The sequence below is a fragment of the Emys orbicularis genome, chromosome 19 (assembly GCF_028017835.1).
Source record: "Emys orbicularis isolate rEmyOrb1 chromosome 19, rEmyOrb1.hap1, whole genome shotgun sequence".
Classification (NCBI taxonomy): Eukaryota; Metazoa; Chordata; order Testudines; family Emydidae; genus Emys; species Emys orbicularis.
Genome location: NC_088701.1, coordinates 15,716,845 through 15,742,585, shown reverse-complemented (window position 1 = coordinate 15,742,585; position 25,741 = coordinate 15,716,845). Strand labels below are relative to the sequence as shown.

At 51.3% G+C, this 25,741-nt stretch overlaps 1 pseudogene; it reads left to right on the top strand.

Annotated features, from left to right (window-relative positions):
- The window catches only part of LOC135891601 (bromodomain-containing protein 4-like), a 146,908-nt pseudogene extending 122,481 nt beyond the window's left edge, over positions 1-24,427 (top strand).
- The last annotated feature ends 1,314 nt before the right edge of the window (positions 24,428-25,741 follow it).

Here is a 25,741-nt window from a genome sequence, read left to right as displayed (position 1 = left end):
TGTGTCCACAGAATGTTTGCCAAGGCGTTCTCTTTGTCCATCCCTCGCCAACCAAGTCCGGTTGTTACCAAAGCCTCCCTGATGGATTGGAGGGTGCACCTGGGGTCATTGAAAGTACAGAGACTGTGATCGGCACAGGAAGCCTCACTCCATATCAACTTGCTGGAGCTTTGGGCCATCTAAAATGCATGTCACTCTTTTTGGCAACATATCAGAGACTCGGTGATTCGCATACTTACTGACAATATCACCGCGATGTGTTATGTAAACAAACAAGGGGGAGCATGCTCCAGATTGCTCTGCCTAGAGGCAATCAGGCTGTGGCAGTTCTGCATCGAGAAGAATGTTACTCCGATAGTCATTCACTTGCCTGGGGTTCAAAATAACTTTCAGACTATCTCAGCAAGTATTTTTCCCTAAGACACAAATGGTCCCTGAAAACAAGTGTCCTCTGGGTTATCTTCACAGCTTGGGGCATCCCAATGATCGACCTGTTCACTACAAGGGACAAGAGGAAATGTCGTCTGTTCTGCTCTCAACCGGGCCTCAGTCAAGCCTCCCTGTCCAAACTCACTGTGGTCCTGATCCTCCTCAGGTCATTCTCTAGCTCAAGGTGGCTCAGGCCAAGATCATTCTTGGTGCCACATTGTGGCCAAGACAAAGCTGCTTCTCTGACTTTCTCATGCTGTCAATTCAGCCTCCCATGAGGCTTCCTCTCCATCACAACCTGCTAAATCAGAATCACGGACGCATCTTGCATCACGTGCTCAGCTCTCTGCATCTCACGGCATGGCTTCTGCATGCCTGAATGAGGAGGAAGAGCAGTGTTCAGTGGCTATCGAACAAGTGCTGCTCAACAGTAGAAAGTCCTCTACCAGAATGGCCTACTCAGCAAAATGTAAACCTTTTTTGGTATGGTCATTAGCTCGTGGAATCCAACCGAAACTGACTTCTCCCCACGACATCTAGGAGTACCTGCTACACCTTTAGACGTGGGGGCTTGCACTTAGTCCAGTGGTTCTCAACCCGTGGGCCACTCCTGCCCCAATCAGCATACAGTTGCAGCCCATGTGACATCCTCAGGGCCATACAGGTTATATATATTGTGATAGACCCAGACCAGTTGGGAACAGCAGAGTAGCAGAAGGGAGATATACTGGCCACTGGATAAGTAGTTTTCTGTTCCCTGAGTGACCAGAGCAGGGGCTGCTCCAGGCTAATAGACCACCTGACTTCAATTAACCTGCTAAGAGGTCAGGTGAGGCAGTTAAGCACCTGACTCTAATTAAGGCCCCTCTGATGCTATAAAAGGGCTCACTCCAGTCAAGCCAGGGGGAGCCGGGGAGCCAGAGGAGAGGAAGTGCGTGTGAGGAACTGGGAGCAAGAGGTGTGCAAGAAGCTGAGAGTGAGTAGGCGTACTGCTGGAGGACTGAGAAGTACAAGCGTTATCAGACATCAGGAGGAAGGTCCGGTGGTGAGGACAAAGAAGGTGTTGGGAGGAGGCCACGGGGAAGTAGCCCAGGGAGTTGTAGGTGTGCAACTGTACCAGGAGGCACTCTAAACAGCTGCAGTCCACAGGGCCCTGGGCTGGAACCCGGAGTAGAGGGCGGGCCCTGGTTTCCCCCCATACCTCCCAACTCCTGATCAAACACAGGAGGAATTGACCTGGACTATAGCTTCTACCAGAGGGGAAGGTCTCTGGACTGTTTCCTGACCCACAGGGTGAATCTGTGAAGCGAGCAAATCCGCCAATAAGTGCAGGACCCACCAAGGTAGAGGAGGAACTTTGGGCTGGTCCACACTGGGGCGGGGGATCGATCTAGGAAACGCAACTTCAGCTACGAGAATAGCGTAGCTGAAGTCGACGTTTCCTAGATCGAACTAAGTTTACTTACTGCGGGTCCACGCGGCGCAGGCAAGCTCCCCCTTCGACAGCGCTTCCTCCTCTCGGTGAGCAGGAGTTCCGCAGTCGACGGGGGAGCGCTTCTGGGATCGATTTATCACGTCCAGATGGGACACGATAAATCAATCCCAGAAGATCGATCTCTACCCGCTGAATCGGGCGGGTAGTGTGGACCTAGCCTTTATCACAAAAAAAATATATATATATATATATTGTGTGGGTGCAGCCCACATAACACACACAGACCTGCATATGTGGCCCACAATGGTAAATAGGTTGAAGACCACTGGCTTAGTCCATTGAAAGCGCATCTGGCAGCAATACCGGCACTTCATCCCCCTGTTCAGGGAAAATCAGTCTTCTCCAGTGCCATGGTAATGAGATTCTTATGAGGGCTTCTTTGTCTATATCTTCCATTATGAGAGTCGGTTCCCTTGTCGGACCTAAACACAGTCCTGGCAACTCTGATGGGTCATCCATTGTAGCCCCTATTATCTTGTCCCTTTTTGCTCTTGTGTCAGAAAACCGCTTTCCTGTTAGCAATAAGATCAGCAAGGAGACTGTGAGAGTTGCAAGCTCCAATGGCAGAACCTCCTTGTATACAGTCCTCCAAAGACAAGGTAACTTTACAACCACACCCCACGTTTTTGTCTAAAGTGGTTTCTGTTTCATTGGAACCAGGTGATGTATTTACTGGAGTTTTTTACTAAACCGCATTCATCTCTGGAGGACCTGCATTTCCATATCTTAGATGTCAGGCAATATCTAGCCTTTTTATCTGGACAGAACTAAACTGGTTTGTGCCTCACTTCATTTGTTTGTGCCATATGCAGATTGCATGAAGGGTCAACTGGTCTCGTCACAGATCTCCAAATGGGTAACATCCTGCATTGACAGCACATGAAATAGCCTTGGCTACACTCCTCAGTGCGTGTAAGCTCATTGTACAAGGACGCAAGCATTGTCCAGAGTGTTCCTTAGTAATCTTTCCATATTGGACATTTCCAGGGCTGCTACGTGATCATTGATACATACATTCACGAACCATTACGCCATCACCACATCTTCCAGGGCAGAAGCAAGCTTTGGTAGAGCTGCCCTGCAATCCTTGTTTAGGTAGACTCTGAGCCCCACCTCCAGGGGGGTGGTACTCCTTGTAATTCACCTAAGTGGAAAATAGAATACACAGCTGCATCTACTTGAAGAAGAAGAAATGGTTACTTACTGTACTTGTGGTTTTTCAAGATGTGATGCAGGTGTGTATTCTACGACCCACTGTCTGTCCACTTTGCGTCAGTCTCTCATGTCTGGGCATTCAATGAGGGATGGTTGGGGTGGTGCTGCCTCATATAGCCATGAGGCATGAGCACTGCCCCTCTACGGGTACTGCTAGGCAAATTTCTCCATCTCCAGTGCTCTGAGCACACATACACACCTAAGTGGAATACGCATCTGCGTCACATCTCAAAGAAACATGGTTACAGTAAGTCATTGTTTTTTCTACAGCCCTGGGTTCCCTAGTTGGCACCACATGGTCCCAGGCTGTGCAAGTCTGGGGATAACTTGATGTGTTAGAGAAGGACGTATGGTCACGTGATTAAGAAACGGGGTTAGATGCCATGGGATCTTATTTATATTCCACGGGTATTCTGTGTGATATAATGGCACATCTTTTCCTCTGTTTGGCATGGGCGGTCTAATAAGCAGAACAACTTGTGCAGTTTTGCTGTGGGGAGTTGTGCTCTCTTTCTTCTGTTGTATGTGATGCCATGTATTCCTGCTCTTCTTCCCCAGCTTTGCACAACGCTCTGCCTCAGCAGCCATCGAGACCCAGTAATCGAGCCGCAGCACTACCCCCTAAGCCTTCGCGTCCTCCAGCAGCGTCACCAGCCATAAGCCAGCAGCCCATGCTCCCCCAGCCGCCTTTGCCTCAGCCTCCCCAGGTCCTCCTGGAGGATGAGGAGCCTCCCACGCCTCATCACAGCCTGCCTCTGAGCACCAGCCAGATGCAGCTCTACCTTCAACAGCTGCAGAAAGTGCAGCCGCAGACTCCTCTCCTCCCTTCAGTGAAGGTCCAGTCGCAGCCTCAGCCCCCCCTTCAGCCTCCTGCTCATCCCTCAGTGCAACAGCAGCAGCAGCAGAGGCCGATGCACATGCAGCCCATGCAGTTCCCTCCTCATATCCCTCCGCCTCAGCCAGCTCCACAGCAGCATCCACTCCCGCAGCCAGCTAAACCTCAGCAAGTCATCCAGCACCACCCGTCACCACGGCACCATAAGCCCGACCCCTACTCAACGGGTGAGTGCTGAAATTTCCCCTCGGAGTTCTTAACATCAGGGCAGCTAAAATTCGTAACAAATTAAGGGCGGTGGATGCCTGGTTGGAATATGATTGTTCCACAATCTTCTGAGCTTTGCGAATACTGGTGGTGAGTTGGCATCGGGCTTAGAGCACAGACAGGTCATCAATTAACGTACTTAGTCTCGGAGGAATTCCTTGATAACTTGATAGCCTATTGAGGACTCTAAGCTTTTCTCCTGGGAGCTTAAATCCCAATCCATGGGGGAACCAACTGTTGTAGGGCTCAAAGTTAGGAAACAGATTCTAATTGGCAGTGCTGTGCCCTGTTAAGATTCATCCCGTCCCATTTCAGCCCAGAAGTCTAGCTGTCCTGAAATCAGGGTACAGTTGGCGAGCTCCATCTAGAAAAGGGGCTTGTTTGCTCCCTTTGGCAGGACATTTGGTTTGTGATATCATAGTAATAGCATAAATCACCACCTCCCCAGGAGCAGATCAGGCTTCCTGATTCTGTTTGGATTTAAAGTTCTCGTGCTGTTGGCAGGCGTGTTGTGACGTTCCCCATGAAAGGATTGAAAGTGCATGACTGCCAGCGTAGTATCCGGTAAAAGGAGATAAACTGAAGTTAAGGAGGACGGCTGTTAAGTATTGTTTACTAGCCAAGCACTTTAAGTTGGCCCCTTGAGTAGTTTATTAGAAGTTAAAATACAAATAGTTAGAATCTGGTGACCGTCAAACTCTGGAAAGAGCCAGCATCTCCAGAATAGCCAAGCTAGCATTACAACACTAAACATAGACATGTATGCTAGCCCCCAGCAAGTGAGCAGATGGCAAGCACCCTTCCCAAAGTGCTTTCCCTGCCTTAATGACAGCCCTTCAGGAGTATGCTCCCGTGGAGGCACAGCTGAAAAGGACATAAAGTGCCTATGACTGCGTGAGTGGTTCTACCCAGATTGGGCGAGTGGAAGTCTCAAGCGAAGTGCTCAGACTGGTCCCTGAGACATAGACAGGGCCTTGTCCCTCCTAGCTATGGGCATGTTTTAAACCCTTGTAAGATTATTTGAGCTGATAATGGTGTAGCCTAGTCTCCCTCATAGTGCCCTTGATCAAGAATATTTTCTCTACAATCTCTAACAAGCTTTGTTATAGGATAATAGTGTACAGAAAGAAGGGTATTCATTTTTTGTGTGAAGGACAAATATATTTTTCTCTGTCTTAAATATTTAGCATGAATTCTTTTTGCTTTTCCTTACCTTTGTGTTGTTTTAGATATGTTATGTAATGACCCCTGGTTGTTGGGTGGAGTGCTATTTTTTCCTCCTATGCTAAACATTGAACTGTGTGTAGGAGAAATAAGAGGAATGTGTCAGTGGCCTTCAGCCATCATACTTTGGGCTGTGACCTTCTCAGATGTCAATGGGTTGAGCAGGATTTCGATGGGAGAGGAGAGGCCTCCAAGAAAAACCCAGGCATTGCAAAAAGTGTTACAGGTCATTTAGCGATTCAGGAGGTGGTTCTCTTTAGCACCAGGCTGGTGCCCCCAGCAGGGTGCTGCTGGAGTCCTGTCTTTCCAATTAAATGTAAAACTGAGGCTCACTTTGGTTCATTAAAGATCTCTAGTTAGGGGTGTTTGTCCATGGTGCCTTGGTTAAATTCTAATTGGAATTACTACATCCTGCCTCTTTCAGTGCCCCCACCCACCCTCTCTTCTCTCCCCCCCTCCACCTGTAGTTTCAAATGAATGCAGGATTCTTCCATTCCTGCCATAAATCATCATATAGGATTTCTGTGAGCTGTTACAAGCCAGGGAGATATAACAATAGAGGGCAGACAAGTGAAATTCAGTTGCCCCCCACCCATAAGACAATCTGCTGAGCACCTCTCTAGTGCCTTAGTGTGTTGGCTGAGTCCAACCAGAGCTTGAAAAAGGAAAGCTCACTTCCCTTATAAATTTCAGTGAACAGCAAATGAAATGGATGTCCCCAGGTGCTCCCTCAGTTCTCTGTGCCCTAAAGTGCATGTGTGATTCCTGAACAGAGGTCTTGAGAGAGACGGGGGGCATAGAAATGTAAGGGGAGAGTTTTAAAATAGTAAATGTTCAGTGATTCAGTGGAAGAAATTGCACAGGGGAGCTTACAAATTCTTTAAAATATGAATGTGTTTTGGATGGAGTTTTTCCATTCCTCAGAATGAAGTCCATAGGCTTCATGGCCAAATCCAAAGGGCAATCCAACAAAATCCTTTTCACTTGCCACTGCCCAGTCACCTGCAGCCCTTGTGCATTGTGAATGTGCCTGTGACAACCATGGCACTGGCCTGACACCGGACAGTAAGAAGGCTGGTGGGAGGTTCCCCCTATCTGAATACCACTCCATGCAAGTCTGGCAGGCTTATGGAGAACAATAAATAGATGCAATTAAGTGTATGGCTGTTTGTGTGCTGATCTGAGTGACAGAGTCCTAAAGTTGCTTCTAAATTAGTGCATGCTGTGTAGCAGTGCAGCCCATGTGACACCTGGAAGTACTGAGGGGTAGGACTAGACTACAGAAACTGCCAAACTGGTGTAGAGTCTTCCTATATTTGTAAGGTGTGCCTGGGTTAAACTCAACCTGCGTGCTGCTCGATCTGACTCAAGGACGAGTTCTCACCTTGGTTAATGTTTGGATAAGCGATAGTGATGACAGGTTAACTGACTGGTGCTGAATTGTTCCAGGTCACTTGAGGGAAGCGCCTTCCCCTCTCATGATGCATTCCCCACAGATGCCCCAGTTCCAGGGTCTGGGCCACCAGTCACCACCTCAGCAAAATATCCAGCCGAAAAAACAGGTAAAGGAAGGCATAGCCTGAATGTGGGGTCCCAAAGGGCCTGCTCTCAAAGCACAGGGTTCCCAACCTGTGTGGGTAGCTTGGGCACATGCTCACAATGGTGCACACTCCATGAGCATGCATTAGAGGCTAGGCCAGCCCCATTGTGGGACCCTCGTGGTGGATTGTTCAGGATGTTACTGGCTCTGTGGATGTGGGATGGACTTACATCAAGGAAGGTGTTTGGATAGTGACTGACCCATCTCAATGTGCTAACATGGCAGGAGCTGAGAGCACCCTCTGTCGTACAATCCCAGCCCATGGCGGCAAAGGAAGAGAAGATGCATTCACCAGTCATCCGAAACGAAACATTCAGCCCCACGTTGCGACAGGAACCTCCCAAGCACCCAGAGAGCATCAAACCCCCTACACATATCCAGCAAAGTGAGTTGGAGCCCCTGCGCTGTTAGTGTTGAAATGTGTATTTTGGGTGTAACATGGGCTAGTCTGTTTCCCTTTGAAGGCTGAGATGGAGAAATGGACTGCTCATCATTGTGAAAGCCTGAGAGTCTACACCTCAGTCTATTGGCCTTCCCTCGACAGTGGGGAAGGAAGGGACAGGATCACTCCCTAAATGCTCTAGGAAACTCAGACACCCTGGCAGCCTGCAGGAATGGTCTTTTGCCCTTACTGTGGTGTGTGTGTGTGTGTGTGTTTCAGGAACAGAAATGAAACCAATGGAGGGTGGGCGGCCTGTAATCAGACCCCCTGAGCAGAATGTGCCGCCACCTGGAGTACAGGACAAAGACAGACAAAAACAGGAACTGAAAACACCCGTCGCCCCTAAAAAGGTAACAGTTCACCACACCTGGATGCAGTCGGTTTGGGGGAAGGGGTTGTTTAGTGGCCTGGTCTGACCTGCCTACCCTCCAGCATTTGGTCTATATTCTTTGTGCGAATGGGGCACAGGAACTCTAAGCTACTAGGAGAGGCTGAACTCAGTGTAAAGCTCTTAAAAATTCTAGGCCAAAGTTGGCCCTTCTCTAACGGTTTGATCTACTCAGCTAGGTCCCCCATCCTCTTCTGCTTAGGACACAGGTTGGGGTGCCTCGAAGTGGACTTGGCCTCATGTCTTATCCCAGATTGAGCAGACCTGTCCCTTCACGCCAGGGTGAGGCTCACCAGAGTAAACTAGTTTTAGTGCTCTCTCTCTCCCTGATGCTGTGCCCTGCAATGGTTTCTGAGCTATGGGGATTAGTACTCAATATTCTGGATGCAAAATAAAATACCGGCTGAATAGCAGCAAAAGTCAAAGCTCACTCGCCATGTGATCTACTGCTAGGTCACTTAAAGACATAAAGGAAAAGGTGGAAAGTCCTTTAACTGTACTGAACAAATAGACACTGGTGCGCAGTCCTGCACTGGGCCATGGGAGATGTGCCTGGTGTCTGATTACTTGGGGAATATGCCTGGGTCCATTCCTGGGCCTTGTTCTTCACATCATATGGGAAGGGTGTTCATGTTTCCCTCTCACCACTGGTAACCATTTCAGTTGCCTGAGTTAACGAAATATGCTGTTTGTTTTGGGTGCAGAAAATGGATGCAGTGGATGCATCCTACTATCAGCAGGGGGCTGTCCTGGCCGCTTGCAAGGGTAGAGCAACTCTGTGTGCCATAGAGCTAGTAAGCACAGAGCTATTCTAAAATACACCGAGACAGGGTAGGTGAGGTAATAGCTTTTATTGAACCAGCTTCTGTTGGTGGAAGGTACAAGCATTTAAGCTTCACAGAGATCTTTTCAGGTCTGGAGAAGGAAATCAGACTTCTTCCTTCCCCAGCCATGGAGAAGAGCTCTGTGAAGCTTGAAAGCTTGTACCTTCCACCAGCAGAAGTTGGTCCAATAAAATATATTACCTCTCATATGCTGGGGCCAACCTGGCTATAACAAGACTTAAAATACCGTTAATTAGGCACATCTGGTCACAGCTTGGGGTCTGGGGAAACAAACATGAGGCTCAGTGGGCAACAGCTTTCACCTTTGAGCCTCTGTGTCCCCATTTCTAAAATGATGAGATGATACCTGCCCTGCCCATTTCAGGGGGAAAGGTTGTTTGTGAAGTGTTTTGAGACGTTGAGCTCTGGGTGCACCAGTGCTGTGAGATACAGTTTATTCGGGTGCAATGGCTGCTTGGGAGCTAAAGAATGACATTGCCATCAGTGTATCTTAGCTCATATTTATATGGGTGCTGGAATATTCTTGGAGTCCCAGTTCAAGGATCAATCCCTATAGTAATTAGTTCAGCTTCCCCTGAGAGCTCTTGGTTCACAGAGTATACAAGTGTCTGGGGGGTGGGGGGGCACCATTAGCCTCACTGCTTCATGTAGGTTTGGGCTCAATTTTTGAATGTGAAAGTGATTGTACAAGAGAGTTTGGCCTGGCTGAGAGCTGTAAGGACTGATGGCTTCTATCTGCAGATCAGGAACAGCCTGGGCACAGCAGGGCAAGCATCTCCCACCTGTGTCGCTGGGATGCAGAGGGGACTCCCTATGCGTGGGAAGGGAGCTCAGTCTCTGTGACCCATTCAGCCCTACACTTCTGACCACAAATGGCAGGCACAGATGTGGTGGTTTTGACAATATGGGAACCAGGAGCTGTAAAATGAGACTACCAACTCATTTCGTACATGCCACTGTGAACAGCTTTCAGATGGTAATATCACCTTCTTCAAGTAATGGTCCCTATTTGTGTTCCACTGAGGGGTTAAGCCATGCGCACCATGTGCCCAGAGTTGGAGAATTTGAAAGTAGTGTCTGTTGGTCCTTTCATGCGCCCTGGATCATCTTGTGCTTCATCCAAGGTGTTAAAGGGAGGGGCTGACCAACCGCATCTCCAGTTCTTCTCACTGCCGCATGGTTCAGGTCGGAACTTTCAGTGTCCTCCTCTCTGGTGCATCTTTAATTAAGATAGTTGTACATAGTTTTACCCAGTTTTATGGTAGTTTATTACAGTTTTTATTGCAGTTTTAGCATTTAGTTAAGATAAGATTGGGGCTTGTTTTTTTCCTTCATCCAACACACCACCCAGTACCCATGTGCAGGTACTGGACTATGCCCAGAATTCTGGGCTTCAAACTCTGCGCCTCCTGCACGTGCTTCTTCTCCATCAGTGATGAACCCAATACTGTCTCTACTGCTTGGGGGAAGCTCACATCACATCCAGGTGCAGTATTTGCCAATCCTTTCCCAGCCACACCAAAAAAGACCAGATCCTCGGCTTCCAAAAGCACCACATGGAGCTTGCCATGAGGCCTCACTCGGATCCAGGCAGAGAAACTCCCCCTGTGTATCAGCCTGAATCAGCGAGGAACGCACACCTCCCATTACCACATCCAAAGCCAGTACCGGCAGAACCACCCCCACAAACCCTGTGGCGGGGTCTAACTGGGAGGTAAGGAAGCATACCCATACGCATGGTACTAAGTCTTCCTCAAAGCCAAAGAAAGTGGACGCTCCTTCCATGAGTTCGAGCCATGGGGATGGAACTCTCACTAAGTCCCATAGGCATGAGAAGAAGTCCCACAAGCAATGGAATCTGGTACTTCCAAGTACCTGTCCAACAGTACCATCATCACCAACCCTCCACAAGACATGGAATCCTCCTGTTCTGGGAAAGTCCATGCCACCGGCACTGATACGAGCCCAGGGAAAGGGTGCCTGTGACACCGGGGAGATCTGGAATTGTACCTGAACCCCAGGACATGTTCACCTTGCCGGACCCAAAGTCACCCCAGCCAGCCAGCCCTTCCACCTTTAGAGAGGATTTCTTCACCTCAGGATATGTCCCCACTACAGGTCCTCTCACCATCTGCTCCGATGGTCTACACCCTTCCGCCGGTTCGGACGGTACCACCATTTGAACCAGTCTGCCTTCTCCTCCTCTGAAGAATCGGAACCAGGAGAGGAACCAGCTATGTCCTATCACCCCTACGTGTCTTCACAGAGACTGCTACATCCATGGCAGCATCCACCTTTTCAACGGCCTCAGAGCCATTGGTACCGTGGGGGCCACCACAACCTTCCTCAGATCTGGCCTATTGGCTATACTGGGGACCTGGTCCCAATACCCTCTTCCCCCCCCTCCCCCTTGGAACCAGCCTGGTCCACAGGACATTTTGCCTGCCTCCTGCTTAAAGGCTCCTTCGAGCAGACTCTCAGATCTGTTGGTAGAGGAGGAACACCTCCGTCTGGTCCCCGCGGTGCTGCAAGAATTGGTACGTTTTCCCTCTTCGTCTCCAGATGAAGCAGTGACTGCAGCATCCCCTTCGCCTCTGGATGACTTCAGGCAATTTCAAGGAACTGTTGCAGAGATTCTCAAGGGAACTCCAGTTTCCGCTGGAAGAAATCTAGGACCCCGGGACCAGCCACAATTGCACTTCCTATTACTGAAGCTGTTCTGGAGCCTGCCAGGACCATGTGGCACACCCCTCCCACATGTATGGCTACCCCAGAGGGGCCAAAAAGCATTACGTTCTTGCTAAGGGGTCTGAGACCCCCCCCCCTTTTATTTTTTATTTTTTGCATTCTCCTCCAAACACCCTAATTGTCCAGGCAACAACTGCACAAGCCAAGCAACAGCACCTTCAATCTACGCCTGATGATAAGGAGGGCAAACATTTGGTCCTTTTGGGACGCAAGGTGTTTTCCTTAGCCAGCCTTCAATTCTGTATTGTGAACTCTCAGGCATTACTAGTCAAGTGCGACTTCCTGAATTACAGCAAGTTCCAGGAATTTACTGATAGCCTGCCACAACACGATTGGGCTCACTTTCAGACACTTATTGAGGAAGGGAAGCTGATAGCCAGAATAGCCCTCCAGTCGGGGGTAGATGCAGCAGATACCTCTTGCAGGGCCATGGCTACCGCCATAGTTATGCGTAGAATGTCTTGGCTCCATTCCTTTGGTTTCTTCTTCGAGTGCTTGCTCATGTGTATTCCACAGTAGGTGTGCGTGCTCGCCACGTGCACCGGTGCCGGAAGTTTTTCCCTCAGCAGTACCCGTAGGGGGAGCGCTGCTGCGACCCCTGGAGTGGCACCTCTGTAGCGCACTATAAGGGGAGCTGTGTGCTCCCCCCACCCTCAGTTCCTTCTTGCCGCCAGTGACGGTGCATCGGAACTACTTGCTCCAGCTTTGCTGCAGCTCGTCCCAGAGCTCGTTTCGTCGTTGTTAGTACCTGTGTGTATTAGTTCAATAAAGTTTCAGCTTAGTTAGTTAGTGTTCGGGCCGGGGCATGCTCCGGGCCCCAGGGTTTAGATCGTGCGAGTCTTGCAGGTGTTGGAGGCCTAGAAGTGACCCGCACGCCGACTGTCTCCGCTGCTTGGGCGAATCTCACATCAGCGACCGCTGTAAAATCTGCAGGTCCTTTAAACCCAGAACTCAAAAAGAGAGAGACATTAGACTTCGGGCCCTTCTCATGGAGTCAGCACTGGCCCCAACCCTGGTGCACCGAGCAGAATCGGCACCGGGCACTTCGTCTTCGGTGCGCCGCCATCTCCCGGCACCTTCCGATGGCCGGCACCGCTCCCCGTCCAAGAAGCAGAGAAAGGCCCTGTCCTCTCAAAGGCGTTGAGAGAGAGCAAGAGCTCCAGCTCTCTCACATCGAGGCACCGTGCCCACGGCTCCTGGCGGGGATCGCCAGCTCCGCGTCGTCGCGGATCCAGGCGTCGAAGCGTCTCGAGGAGTAGCAGCTCGAGGCGGCACCGTTTGTCGATATCGGAGTCCCGGTCCCATGGCAGACGTTGCTCTCGGTATCACCGCTCGTACCGCTCCCACGGCACCGATAGGTCGTTGGTAACCCCGACCTCGGCCTACAGGCAGCGCCCTACGACTCAGCCGGGCCAACCTGACTAGCTGGTGCCGCTGGTGCCGCACCACAGTCAATGGCAAGGGCCCCTGTGGCAAGGCCAGTGGACCCCTGGCTCCCTGTGCACGCCCAGCAAGGCCCTCGGTCAATAGCCGGGGCATCGGAGGCCCCTTCAGCCGCACTATCCAGACCCCCGAGGGATAGATCGGTGGATCATGGATCCTCAGCACCGCACGAGGAGTCCAACCAAGGGGTGGATCCCGTGGCACCGGCCGACGTGCAGAGCCCCGTACCGGCCCCCTCCCCTGCACCAGATGACAAAATTGCAGCCCCACCCCCCCTCCGCACCGCAGGAGGACTTCAGGGCTCATCAGGAGCTACTAAAGCAAGTTGCATCCTGTCTCCAACTCCAAGCTGAGGAGATGGAGGGACCCTCAGACTCACTGTTTAACGTGCTCTCATCCTCGGTACCAGGCAGAGTGGCCCTCCTGCTGCACGAAGGGGTGGCTAATATCTCCAATGCCCTCTGGCCAACGCCGGCCTCCCTCATCCCAATATCAAAAAAGGCAGAGCGCAAATACTTCGTGCCCACGAAAGGGCACAAATACCTTTATACCCACCCGGCCCCCAACTCCCTAGTGGTGGAGTCTGTAAATCATAGGGAAAGACGGGGTCAACCAGGACCCACACCCAAAAATAAAGACTCTAAAAGACTTGACTCGTTTGGCAGGAAGCTTTATTCGTCGGCCAGCTTCCAGCTCCGGGTGGCCAACCACCAGGCCCTCCTCAGTTGATATGAGTTTAACTTGTGGGGGTCACGGCCGAAATTCGAGCCCTCCCTTCCAGAGCGCGAATGGAAGGATTTTAAGGCACTGGTGGAGGAGGGCGCCGCCGCCGCGAAGGCTGCTCTGCAGGCGGCGTCGGGTGCAGCTGACACGGCTGCTCGGTCCGTGTCCTCGGCCGTGTCCATGCGCAGGGCATCGTGGCTACTGCTGTCTGGGCTCTCCGCGGAGGCTCTTCGCAGAACAAACAGACGTGCGGCTCTATGGCATGAAGGACTCACGTACTACCCTTCAAACCCTTGGGCTCTACGTCCCACCCCAGGACAAGCCTAAGACGCAAGCCTCCGTCCCTGCGCCCCAGCCGAGATACGAGCCCGCCTACAAGAGATCCAAGACCCAAAGGAGGCGACCTCAGAGGCAGTCTCGCTCTGCCCCGCAGCTTCGGCCCTCCAGGGGCAAGCAGCAGGGCAAGAGGCGGTTTTGACTGGTTGCAGGAGGGTACCCCGGTGACCCCTGAGAGGACCCTCCTACCAATAAAGTTTGCCTTCAGCAACCGCTTGTGTGCATTCCTTATGGAATGGTCCCGAATAACATCGGACCGATGGGTCCTCAACACCATTTCCCAGGGTTACACGCCCTCCCACCCCCCTCCCTCGGATGGCAAGGGGGATCCGTCGCATTTACCCCGCTACAGCAGGAAGTGGATCAGCTCCTCAGCTTGGGAGCTGTGGAGAAGGTTCCGGGGGAGTTCCGGAGGAAAGGGTTTTACTCCCGTTACTTCCTGATCCCCAAGGCGAAAGGGGGGCTCAGGCCCATCCTGGATCTGCGAGACCTCAATCAGTTCATGGCAAAATGCCAGTTCCGCATCGTGTCTCTGGCATGTATCATACCCACTCTGGACCCTGGCGATTGGTATGCGGCCCTGGATCTTCAGGACGCATACTTCCATATCCATATATTCGAGGGGCACAGACGCTTCCTCCATTTCCTAGTGGGACAGGACCACTACCAATTTACGGTCCTCCCGTTTGGCCTGTCCACCGCGCCCAGGGTATTCACAAAGTGTATGGCGGTAGTGGCGGCCTACCTCAGTCGCCGAGGGGTACAGATATTCCCCTATTCGACGACTGGCTGCTCAAGGGCAGCTTGCAGTCCCAGGTACAGAACCACGTGGACCTGCTCTTGGCTACGTGTGCCAACCTAGGCCTCCTAATAAACGAGGCCAAGTCAACATTGGTTCCGGTGCAGCGCATAGAATTCATAGGCACTCTCCTGGATGCCTCCAAGGCCACAGCCTCCCTTCCCCTGGACAGGTTCCAGACCCTGAAGGGACTTATAGCCTCAGTCACGGAGTTCCCCGTCACCACAGCCAGGGCATGCCTGCAGCTCCTGGGCCACATGGCGGCGTGCACGTACGTGGTCCGCCACGCCAGGCTTCGGATGAGGCCACTCCAACTCTGGTTGGCCTCAGAGTTCTCCCAGGCCTGGGACAAACTGGACAAGATCCTCTCGGTATTGACAGAACCGCCGTTGCCACAGGTTCTGTTCCAGAGGGGGCATGGGGAGGAACGCGATCTCAGATGCCTTTCTCCTGTCATGGTCGGGTCAACTCCTTTACGCCTTTCCCCTGTTTCCCCTCATTGGCAAGGTACTGGAGAAAGTGAAAACGGACAAGGCGCGCGTCCTCCTGATCGCCCCAGCTTGGTCCCAGAAACATTGGTACAGGACCCTCCTGGGCTTGCTCGTGGCCCCTCCGCGGCCGTTGCCGCTGCGCCCGGACCTACTCGACCAGGGCCGCTGCCTCCACCCCAATCTGGCCAACCTCCATTTGACAGCGTGGCTGATCATTGGCTAGATGCGGAGGAGAGAAGGTGTTCGGAAGGGGTCAGGCGTGTCCTCCTCGAAAGTAGAAAGCCATCTACGCGCCGAGCCTACCTGACGAAGTGGTCCAGGTTCTCCAGGTGGGCGGGCGAGCAGGGTACTTCCCCAATGTCTGCCCTGCTCCAACTTATCCTTGAGTACCTTCTTCACCTTAGAACTCAAGGCCTCGCCCCTTCCTCCGTCAGGGTGCACCTGGCGGCTATTTCGGCGTTCCATCTGCCGGTCCAGGGCTGCTCCGTTTTCTCCCATGCCATGACTGGGCGTTTCCTCAAAGGGCTAGATCGGTCCTTTCCTTATGCTAGAACCCCTGTCCCTCAGTGGGATCTAAATTTAGTGTTATCCCGCCTCACGGGGCCCCCGTTCGAACCCCTGGCCACATGCTCATGGTCTCACCTTTCATGGAAGGTGGCCTTCCTCGGGGCCATCACGTCAGCCTGGCGGGTCTCGGAGCTTGGGGCCCTGACCTGCGACCCCCCCTTACACAGTCTTTCACAAGGACAAGATTCAGCTCTGCCCACACCCGGCATTCCTCCCTAAGGTAGTCTCCGTTTTTCCCATGGGCCAGGACATCTTCCTGCCTATCCTCTGCCCCAAACCTCATGCCTCTAACGAGGAACGTCGCCTCCATACGCTCGATGTGCACAGAGTCTGGATCAGACTAGCTCTTCGCAACGCTTTGTTGCTTCAGTCGAGCGCATGAGGGGTCAACTGATCTCCATCCAGAGGCTTTCCCGGTGGATTACATCATGCATCCACACATGCTACGACCTAGCAGGGGTTCCCGCACCACCTATCATAAGGGCTCACTCGACAAGGGTTCAGGCCTCGGCGGCGGCCTTTGTAGCCCATGTCCCTATCCAGGACATCAGTAGAGGAGCTACCTGGTCCTCAGTACACACGTTCACATCGCACTATGCGATCGTCTCCCACACCAGGGATGACGCTGTTTTCGGTAGAGCTGTGCTTCAGCCAGGGAATCTGAACTCCTACCCACCTCCATCAGACATAGCTTGCAATCAGCTACTGTGGAATACACATGAGCAAGCACTTGAAGAAGAAAGGACAGTTACCTGTTCCGTAACTGGCATTCTTCACGATGTGTTGCTCATGTCTATTCCACATCCCGCCCTCCTTCCCCTCTGTTGGAGTTGGTCCGGCAAGAAGGAACTGAGGGTGGGGGGAGCACGCGGCTCCCCTTATAGCGCGCTATAGAGGCGCCACTCCAGGGGTCGCAGCAGCGCTCCCCCTACGGGTACTTCTGAGGGAAAAACTTTCGGCACCGGTGCACGTGGCGAGCACGCACACCTACTGTGGAATAGACATGAGCAACACATCTGAGCAACATGATGATTTAGTTGGGAATTGGTCCTGCTTTGAGCAGGGGGTTGGACTAGATGACCTCTTGAGGTCCCTTCCAACCCTGATATTCTATGATTCTATGATTCTATGATCTCGAACGCCAGTTACGGAACAGGTAACTGTCCTTTCCCGAGGGAGGTACAGAACACTGTTGAAGACCTCGCTTTTGGTGAATCCCATCCTTTTAACCAAAAGACAGATAAATCGCTGCATTCCCTCAAGGACTCCAGAGCCACCCTTCGCTCACTGGGCATCTATGCTCCTGCCCCCAAGCTCAAATTCCACCAGTGCTATAGGTCCCCACAATTTTGCCTTCAAAGACCCCCTGAGCCTCCAAGGAAGCATCAAAAGACTCAGCTATCTCGCCCCCTCCTGGGCCTCCTTTGCATGCTTCAACATCACAGCTACAACCTCCAACCAAGAAGTATTTCTGAGGCGAGCCCCAGAGCTGCCAACAACTATGCCTGCAACCTCACAACCACACTCCCCCCCGTTGGGGGTCATTTAGCACTCTTTCCCCACAGTTGGAGTGTGATGATAATAGACAAATGGGTGTTGAACATCATCCACCAGGGCTATGTGATTGAGTTCATCGAATTATCTCCTCCGAGACCCCCCTCGCTGTCCCTCTTCAGGACCGCCCTCACAACAGCATTCTCACCCAAATGGTGAACTCCTTATTACAACAGGGAGCAGTAGAACACACACACACAGAGAATACCAGGGAACAGGGTTTTACTCAACTTACTTCTTGATACCCAAGAAGAAAGGCAGGTGGAGACCAATCCTCAATCTCCGACATCTGTTGGTACATTCACAAGCTCAAGTTTTATATGGTCATGCTGGCAGCGATTATCCTATCCATAGAAAAGGGCATGTGGTTTACGGTTCTCGATATGAAAGTTGCTTATTTTCACATTGATATCTATCCGTCCCACAGACATTTCCTGAGATTCATAGTGGGCACCCACTATTTCCAGTACAGGGTGCTCCCCTTCAGAATAGCCACCACTCCGAGTCTTCGCCAAAGTTTTTTCCATCTTTGCGGCCTATGTCAGACATTAGATTGGCTTCTAATTGCACGATCCAGGCAAGAAGCAACCTCCATGTTGCTCAACTTCCTTTCATCCCTTGTGTAATCAGGCGTGGACTCCCCCCTGCGGCGCCTCCTACTGATCGTCTCGGGAATTAGCTCACCAGCATCCGGATCGCCCTCTGCAGGCCTGGTGTCCCACCTGTCATTGGCCCCCGTATCCCTCCCGGACCCCAGTGCCCTTGGCTTGGGTGCTGCCCCCCTGGCAGTACCCCAGTCTCTCTCTCTGGGTCTCCCCACCCCCTATCCCAGTGTCGCCTCAGTCATGGCTACTGCCAGTCACCATCTAGCCCCCGCGCCCTGGGGCAGACCGCAGTCTATCAGCCAACCATCACAGGCAACAAAGGGTTTGGACTGTCTGCCTTTACCCACCCTCAGGTTGCCCCTCTGCAACCCCAATACCTATATGGGCCTAGGACCAGGCCCTGCAGCCTGGGGAGTTGCTGGCCTAGGGCTTCCCAGCCCCCAAGACCTTTCCCCAGCCCTGCCTCACTCTAGGTCCCCGGGTGAGCTCCCTGCAGCCAGGCCTGTCTCTCTCTGCAGTCAGAGGGAGACTCTTCAGCTCTGGCTACCCTGGCCTTCTTCTAAGGCTCAGTTTGGGGAGTGGCCCCAGCTGCAGCCACTTCCCCAATCAGCCGGGGTTTTGCTCCTTTACACAGCCCCAGCCCTCTGCAGGGCTTTTCCAGCCCCTTCAGGGCTGGAGCGGGCGTTCACCCCGCTACACCTTGGAGTCCACATCAATGTCAAGAAATCCAATCCTAGACCCCACACAGTCTCTGGACTTCACAGGAGCTATCATCAGTTCGGACACAGTACGGGCCTACTTACTGAAAGACAGGTTCTAGACAGTTAGTGACGCCATAACTCACATCATGAGCAATCATTATGTACCAGCCAGGACTTGCCTGTCCCTCCTGGGCCACGTGGCTTTTGTGTACATGTGTGATCCATTTGCACAACTCCACCTTTGCTGCCTTGAGACGTGGCTCCAGTACGTTTACTCACCAAATCATCACTCCCTGGATTTCATGCTGTCATCCCTCCGATGGTGGTCAGAGCCACGTCATATATGCGTGCGGGTTCCCTTCCTTCCCTCCTACCAGACAAGATGATCATCACCAATGCATCCCCGATAGGCTGAAGAGCCCACATGGATGAGCACAGGCCACATGGTCTCCCCGAGAATCCAGGATGTACATAAATATCCTGGAACTCTGAGCTGTAAGAAAGGCATGCCAATCCTTTCTTGTGTTTATTCACTCCCATCATGGTCTCCTCATGTCAGACAACACTACTGCCGTTTCCTATATCAACAAACAGGAACATGATGGGCCGCTCTATGCACAATCTCTGCAATTGGTTCATCAATCACCAGATTCTCTTGTCTGCAGGCTGTCATCCAGGGACACAGAATGTAGTCTCAGACTCGATCAGCAGACGTTTTGCAATTCCCACGAGAGGGAACTTCACAATTCAGTAGTACACAATTCAGTAGTACACAGCATCTTCACCTGATGGAGGACCCTGACCAGAGACCTATTCACATCACAAACTAACAGCAAATGTACCACATACTGCTCCAGAGGAGGCCTCGGTCACCACTCTCCGGGTGATGCTCTCTGCTCCCTTGGTCAGACCAAATCAACTACGCCTTCCCTCCTGCCTCAGGTACTGCACAAGATCTAACAAGACAGCGCAATGGTCATTCTGATCGCACCCTGTTGGCCCACGCAATTCCAGTTTCCCAATCTCCTCCACATGTCATTCTGCCCACCAATTCCCCTCCACAACTTCCCCGATCTCCTGACCCAGTACAACAGCGAGATCAGGCATCCCAATCCACATGCGCTCCACCTCAGAACATGGTATTTGGATGGCCATTTGCTTTAGCCTCCACGTGCTCTCCTGCTGTGCAAGACATCCTCTCCAGCAGCAGGAAGGACTCCACTAGGCAATGTTACCGAGCCAAATGGAAACGTTTCTCATCTTGGGTCTAACAAAAAGTACTTCTGCCTGAACTGATGGGGATCCCCCTGATCCTGGATTATGTTCTGTCCTTGAAGTCATCAGGTTTTGTCTCAACTCTTTGAGAGTCCACCTGGCAGTGATTAGCGCGTTCTACTGTCCAGTGGAAGGTTGCACTGTCTTTACACAACCACTAGGTTTTGGAAAGGCCTCATCACAACCTCTCCCATCCAAACGATCACACCCCAATGGTTACCTGAATCTAGTTCTCTCCATGCTAACGAAACCACACTTTGAACTGTTACCATCGTGCTCTGTCCCTCCTTTCCATGAAAGTTGCTTTCCTTGTTGCTATCACTTCTGCGAGAAGGGTTGGTGAACTTGAAGCTATGATAGAGGACCCGCCTTTTATAGTGTTAGAGAAGGATCATTTCCCTACATCTACACCCCAGCTTTTTACCAAAGGTGGTCTCCCAGTTTCACATCAATCAATCTAGTCACTTACCTATTTTCTTCCTGAAACCACACGCATCTGCAGAGGAACATCAACTCCATTCCCTCAATGTCTGACGAGCTCTGGCCTGTTGCTTGCAGAGAACAAAACCAATCAGGAACTCCCCTAGGCTGTATATGTTGCAGTAGCAGAAAGACTCAGGGGGCGAGCCATCTCCACCTAGAGGATCTCTAAATGGATTTCGGGTTGCATTTCACTCTGCTACCAACTGTCAGGCCTACCTATCCCCACAGGGGTGCAGGCTAACTCCACGAGAGCTCAGGCTTTGACCATGGACTCCCTTCAGTTAGGGACAATGTAGAGTGGCCACGGGGAGTTCTTACACACCTTTGCAGCACACTGTCTTAGTGCAGGACTCAGTGGCAGATGCCTCCTTTGGATGGCAGTTCTCCACACAACCATTCCTTCCTCATCCTTGCACCCTCTTCCGACTTAGGTACTGCTTGTTAATCACCACCAGTGGAATAGTAGGGATCATCACTCGAAGAAGAGGTGGTTACTTGCATGTAATTGGAGGTTCTTTGAGATGCGTGGTCCCTATGTGTATTCCACTTCCTACCCTCCTTCCTCTCTGCTACGCATCTGTCTGATTCGTGTTGGAGAAGGAACTGGCGACACGGTCTGGTTCGACTCACCCTTTATCACCTCGGCTGGAAGCGCAAGGTGAACCAGGGCGCATGCACGGACCAATGCACACTACTTTCAAAAGCTCTGATTGCAGGCGCATGGTTCGCGTGCGTAATCCCTCAGAGGAATACAAATATGGACCACACATCTCGAAGAAGCTCCAGTTATAGGTAAGTAACCTCCTCTTTCAGTAACTATCAGTCTGTGCTGTATTGAAACAGGTCACAAGTGCTGAAGGTTCCCTTCAGCAAATGATTTTGGGGGAGTTCTGTGGCCTCTTACTGTGACTCTCTGAACTTAACCATAATGCCTAGCACTAAGGTTCATGCCAGACTCATCATGCTTCTGTGTGCTGTTAACATTAGCTGGGAGGCTTTGTCTGCTAGCTATGGCCCAGTTCAACACTAATGCTGCCTTCTTGACTTCACAGGATCTGAAAATAAAGAACATGGGCTCGTGGGCAAGCTTGGTCCAGAAACCCCTCACGACTCCATCCTCCACAGCAAAGTCCTCCAGCGATAGCTTTGAGCATTTCAAGAGGGCAGCGCGGGAGAAGGAGGAGCGGGAGAAGGCACTCAAAGCTCAGGCAGAACAGGTGGAAAAGGAGGAGGAGCGGCTGAGGCGGGAGCAGGAAAGGATGAGGTGAGAGGCCTGCACATCTGTATTTCATTGCTCCTAAAGCTTGTCTCCCCAGGGTACCGAGGTGCTGTGAATGGGGTTATGTCCCCATTGGGGACAGTCACTTCTGCTTTTTGCTTCACTTGTCAGCTTGGTGCCTTGGAGCCACTGCTGATTCTTTGGGAAAAGACAGGTTTTTCAGCATGATCAACCAGAAGACAGTGAGGGTAAAGCTGTCTCCACTGCCCTTTTGAGGGGTATACCAGACATGGCCCTGTTGTCCAGGCCACCTTTTCTCTAGCTCCCTTGGGTTGTACCTGGGCTCTGTTAGCCTAGACGCGTGGCAGCACTTACATGCTGCAGTGCAGGAACTCTGAACATAATCAGTGTGTGTAATATAGCCACCGCTTCCATGGTGGGCTCACGAGGAGGTGGGCTCCTTGCCCACGCAGGAGCCAGTGCAAGTTGTAGAGTTCCAGCATCATACTCTGTTCACAGTTCATACCACTGAGGTATCTGGGTGTGCCAGCTGGATAACAGCTGCGGTTTCCTCTTTCTCAAGCTGACTAACTGTACTGTTAAGCAAGAAGCAACATGAGCAAGAATCTCTTGATGCGCTAAGCACTTCCCATTCCACAGTGTGGGTGTCGCGAAATGGGTGGCTTGACTATGCAACAAACTCCACAGGGAGAAACCCCTTAGCTGCCCATTCTCCAACTGGGATCCCCAGGGAGCACTTGCTGGGGGAGATGGCTGGACACATGGTGCTGGCTGCTCTTCCTCGTTTCCAGTTGCTACCTGGCATTAAAAATGTAATACATTGAGTCCTTTCCTGAGAGACTTCACTATGTCAGTGATTGCTGGAGTTCCCACAGGAAGGTTATAGGATCACAGAGGGGAGGCATCCATGAGACACTCTAAGGTGCCACAAGTACTCCTGTTCTTTTTGCTGATACAGACTAACATGGCTGCTACTCTGAAATCTAAGATACGGGTCACACTAGGAACAAGTTTGAAACAGCCAAATCTGAGACCTCCCTTCCCACTCTAGAATGGTGTTTCCTCAAATAGTCCTTCATCACAGCAATGATGAACCAGCCCATGGGTGGAAGAAGGACCCAGCAGTACCCCCATAGAGCTGTTTAAGAAACTTCTATGCCTTATGGGTTTGCACAAAGCGCCCCACCATTCTAATGACACTTTTGGGTCTTGGCAGGAGTCGTGATGATGAGGATGCCCTGGAGCAAGCTCGCAGAGTTCAGGAAGAAGTCCGAAGACGCCAGGAGCAGCAGCAGCAGCAGCAGCAGGTGTCAGCTGCAGCCTCTGCGCCCCAAGCACAGAGCTCTCAGCCACAGTCCTCTCAGTCTATGCTGGATCAGCAGAGAGAGATGGCCAGAAAACGGGAGCAGGAGCGAAGGCGCAGAGAGGCGGTGAGTGGGGGGGGAGGGGGAGATATTGGGCACTCTGATGGGGGGCAATTTGAGGCAGATGTTCAGGCAGTGAGCTGAGTGACAGAGCATCACTGCAGTTTAATTGATAGTCCTAGAGCACGCTGGGTTTATCGGCCAGGGGTTACAAGCAGGCCAGAGTGCTTTTGCTGGGATGCTGATCCCTCGGTGAACTGAGTGAAGACTCCCAACTTGAACAGATTGGCAGACAACTGTGCCAGGAGACTTAGGTCCACTTTTATAGGGCAAAAGTACTAGATTATACCAGTAAAAAGTTTAGGTAGCCCAGCAAAATCCCTGGCCCCTAATGCCACCCATTGAGTCAAGTGCAGCATCCCTGCAATGTGCTCCTGTGAGCATCAATCCTGCAGCCTTTGTAATTCTCCTATCTCCTCTCCCCCTTCAGATGGCAGCTACTATCGACATGAATTTCCAGAGCGATTTGTTGGCAATATTCGAAGAGAATCTTTTCTAATAGCGCCTGGTTTTCTTCTCCTGACTCTTTAATTTCCCGGCGAATCTTTGACTCTCCATAGTGTTAATGGCGGCTGGGAGGGGGAGCATTCCTGCAGCCCTTCTGCATGTCTGACCATTGCAGATCTTTCAGTCGAGGCCTCCGAAGGATCAGCAGAGTCTGCCTTACAGTTTGACTTTTGCCCCCCCTCACACACTGAAGAAAGACCGACCAAGACAAGCCAACTACGTACTAGGTTTGATTGGACATGCAGCTGCTGGGAAGGGTGCCCTGATCACTCGACATTCTCTATGCCAAACGTATTCACAGTATATCCAGGACTTCATGTTCTTCACACCTTTTCTATCCATAAAGGTTCTAAGTTACAGAATGTCTATGAATAAACAGTGCTGTGTCATGACAGCAAGAGATGCTCTTCACTGAGAGGCTGCCTATGGGAGTATCCTGGCAAGAATGGGAGACCTGGGGTCCAGCTGGGAAAATACACAAGCTGTGTCTGGTCCTTTCATCACTGGCTTTGCCTTTAACTTAACTTCCCACAAGCCTTTAGCTGGGAGCCATTCTCTGTAAGTGTTCGCTTGTGAAAAAGGGAATAGTACAGTGGAGGTGTCAAGTGTAACTGGCCATTTGAGTGAGGTTTTTGTTTTAGCATTGTGTGGAGGTCCGGGAATTGGAGCTAGACTACCAACCAAAGTCAGTTTCTTTCAGTCTGTTTTTTTCCTCCAGGCAGTTTGTTACTGCTCAGCTCTTGACTGGGTATTAATTGTCTCTTTGTTATAGAGTGGAGTGGAGAAACCAGTAACACCAGGGGCAGCTACCACCCTGTCACTAGTGTTTGACTGTGGCTGTATTGTATAGTGACTATCGTTGGCATATATTTGTTTGAGGGTTTTGGTGAGCCACCAAACTCGGTGTAAAAACACTGCTTATATTTTGCTCAGTTTCAAACTTTTAGTCTATATTTTTAACTGTAAAACCAGAAAGCTGCATTTTGGGGTTTTTTAAATGTCATAAAATATGATTAAAAAAAAAAAAGTCTTTATACCTAAAAGACGTGGCTGAGAGGAGGGCAAGTGGAGGCGGCAGTTTTGGAAAGGCTCCTTCCACCACCTATCAAATCTCACTCACTAGCAGCGGGCGCTTTCCCATGCGCCTTCAGTGTGTGTGCTTTTAATTTTATTCTATGAACTGTTAAAACGTTATGTGCCATAAATACCCACTATACAGTACAATACTGGTGTGTCAGTATGGGGTGAGCGCTGGAGTAATTGATTGGTTTTACTTAAATACAGTGAATATGCATTTGATCTGTACTGATCATGGAATAAACTCATCTCTTTTTTTTTAAAAGATGGTGTCGTACTGACATTTCTTTGAATCCTATTTGTGATTAAGTTGTTTAAAGGGGTGAGGATTGTTGAGGAAAGGTTATCCCTATCTCCTGTCTGTGCTCTAGGGGAAAGGAAGGAGTTCTCACGCTCCTGTCCCCATCCTGGGGGGAAGCTTCTCCTAGGTAGCCAGTGTGCATTTTCCCTCCTAAACGAGGGCTAGGAGAGCTGCCATGCTAAAGCAACACAATCCTGGACAAGGTGTAGTGAGGCTGAACTGGTGTGAAGGCTTCCTCCTGCTGTTGGCCCCCCTCTCTCACCCAGAGGGCGCATCAGGACCCCAAGCACTGACACCCACAGCGTCTCAGACAACCAGCGCAGTCCCTTCCCAGTTTCTGAGATTGTGATGCAGACGTAGCTGACACTATGTAAAGCAAGCACAAGAGCCTGCCTAACTCCAGAGGTGATGTTTGTCCCACTGAGCAAGAGCTGGGATTCTCCAAGCCTTGGCCAAGCTATTCATTTTGAGAGCTGATGGCTTCCATTGATACTGGCTTTCTGAGGTTTGAATGTGGGGGTTGGATGATGGGGTGGGAGGTCCTTCTCTTCACATTCCAGACCTAGTTCAGTGTGAGAACTGGGTGCAGCTATCCCTGGGAAGATCCAGTCAGGACAGGGGACAGATTAGTCGGCACTAGTATGGATAAACTCCACTTTGCTATTGTCTCAGTGACCAAGCAAGCGTTGAAATAGCAGCCTCAGGTTGTAGGGTTTGACTGTCTGCC